The sequence below is a fragment of the Trachymyrmex septentrionalis genome, unplaced genomic scaffold, assembly GCF_001594115.1.
Source record: "Trachymyrmex septentrionalis isolate Tsep2-gDNA-1 unplaced genomic scaffold, Tsep1.0 scaffold106, whole genome shotgun sequence".
NCBI classification, from domain to species: Eukaryota; Metazoa; Arthropoda; class Insecta; order Hymenoptera; family Formicidae; genus Trachymyrmex; species Trachymyrmex septentrionalis.
This window is the reverse complement of record NW_017304185.1, coordinates 245,257-247,794: the sequence shown is the minus strand read 5'-3', so window position 1 is coordinate 247,794 and position 2,538 is coordinate 245,257. Positions and strand designations below refer to the sequence as shown.

The window sequence follows — 2,538 nt, the reverse complement described above, 5'->3', positions numbered from 1 at the left end:
TATATATTTGTTATTAAGTTAAATAAGGAATAAAATAAATAGAGTATTGATATAAATTTTTTATAAGTTTATAATATTTAAAAGATTTTATTATTAATTATATGATGAGGAGTTAAGAGTGAGAATGATTAAGTCAATTTTTGAAGTTGGTTATATTTGTGGATTCAATTGCGATAGGCATAAATCTATGATTTGTACCACAAATTTCAGAGCATTGTCCAAAAAAAATTCCAGGCCGATTAATTAAAAGTAAAGTTTGATTTAATCGGCCTGGAATTGAATCTATTTTAATGCCTAGAAAAGGAATAGTTCAGGCATGAATAACATCTATAGATGTAGTTAAAATTCGAGTAGGAAATTATAAATGAGTCAAAGTTTATATTTATAAAATCTGAATATTCATAACTTCAATATCATTGATGACCAATAGCTTTGATTGATAAATTGTTATTGAAAATTTCATCAGTAAGATATAAAATTTTAATAGATGGAATAGCAACAAAAATAAGAATAAATATGGGGGAAATAGTTAAGATAATTTCGATTATTTGATGTTCTAAAAGAAATCGATTGATTAATTTGTTATAGATTAATATAATTATGATAAAAAAAGATTAATGTTGTAATAAAGGTTAGAATAATTATTGTTGAATCATGAAAAAAGATTATTATGTCATAAGTAGGAGAATTTGAATTTTGAAGAGAGATAGGTCAAGTATTAATTTTTAATAAAAGATAATAATCTTTATAATTGAGGTTTAAATCCAATGCACTAATCTACCATATTAAAAATTTAAGTGGGATATAAATGTTTAGTTTAATTTAAACAGAAGAAATTTCAGAAAATCTATGATTAAGAGGGGAAAAAGAATTTAATCATTCTATTGAAGAATTAAGAAAAAATATATTAATAATAAGAGTTTTTTTGCTAATGCTTCTCAAATAATAAATAATAAAATTGATAGCCTTAGGATAGAAATAAGAGATCCAATTGATGAAATAATATTTCATGATAGGTAAGAATCGGGATAATCAGTATATCGACGAGGTATACCATTTAATCCTAAGAAATGTTGAGGGAAAAAAGTAAGGTTAACTCCAATAAATATAGATAAAAATTGAATGTTTAAGTAAAAATTATTTAATCTAAGACCAGAAATTAATGGAAATCAGTGGATAAATCCAGCAATAATTGAAAATACAGCTCCTATTGATAGTACATAGTGAAAGTGGGCTACTACATAATAGGTATCATGAAGAATAATGTCAATAGAGGAGTTGGATAATATAATTCCTGTAAAACCTCCTATAGAAAATAAAAAAATTAATCCTATTGATCATCATAGAGTTGGATTATAATTAATTTTTATACCATGGAGTGTTGAGATTCATCTGAAAATTTTAATTCCTGTTGGGATGGCAATGATTATAGTTGCTGAAGTAAAGTAAGCACGGGTGTCTACATCAAGACCAATTGTAAATATATGGTGAGCTCAAACAATGAAACCTAGAAATCCAATTGTAATTATTACATAAAGTATTCCTAGAAATCCAAAGGTTTCTTTTTTACCTCTTTCATTTATAATAATATGGGAGATAAGTCCAAAACCAGGTAAAATTAGAATGTATATTTCAGGATGACTAAAAAATTAAAATAAGTGTTGATAAAGAGTTGGATCACCTCCTCCAGAAGGATAAAAAAAAGAGGTATTTAAATTACGGTCGGTAAGAAGTATAATAATTGCTCCAGCAAGTATTGGTAAAGATAGGAGTAGAAGAATTGCTGTAATAAGGATTGAGAGAGAGATCACACTAAAAGTGGAATTTTGTCTATGGATAAAATTTTTTGGTGCATATTTAGAATTGTGGAGATAAAATTAATAGTACCAAGAATAGAAGATATTCCTGCAATATGAAGAGAGAAGATGACTAGGTCTACTGAGGGTCCATTGTGAAATATATTGGAGGTAAGAGGAGGACATAAGGTTCATCCAGCTCCAGTCCCTAAATATATAAAATTTCTTAAGATAAAAAGAGTTAATGAAGGAGGAAGGAGTCAAAATCTTATATTATTTATTCGGGGATAAGCTATATCTGGTGAACCTAGTATTAATGGAATTAAAAAATTTCCAAATCCTCCAATTATAAAAGGTATTACTATAAAGAAGATTATAATAAATATATGATTGGTAATTAAAGAATTATAAATTTGATTATCATTAATTAGATTTCCGCAAGATCCTAATTCTAATCGGATAATTATTCTTATAGCAGATCCAATTATTCCTGATCAAATTACTAGTAAGAAGTAAAGAATTCCAATATCTTTATGATTTGTAAAGAATAGTCATTTATTCATAAAATAATTTATTTCATAAAAATTAATTATTAAGTAGATTAAATTTTGAAGTTATTTTTTAAAAAAATAAAGTAAATTACAGATTTTTTATTTTTTTAATTATTATTATAATAATGTTATAGTTTTTATAATAATTTATTAAAAATTAAGATTGATGATTAGATAAAAATTTAAGAATT

At 24.9% G+C, this 2,538-nt stretch overlaps 2 pseudogenes; both read right to left on the bottom strand.

Moving 5' to 3' along the window:
* Positions 1–118: 118 nt before the first annotated feature.
* LOC108745655 lies at positions 119–702 on the bottom strand (annotated as a pseudogene).
* Positions 703–1,649: 947 nt separating this feature from the next.
* Positions 1,650–2,538, bottom strand: part of LOC108745474 — a 6,583-nt pseudogene continuing 5,694 nt past the window's right edge.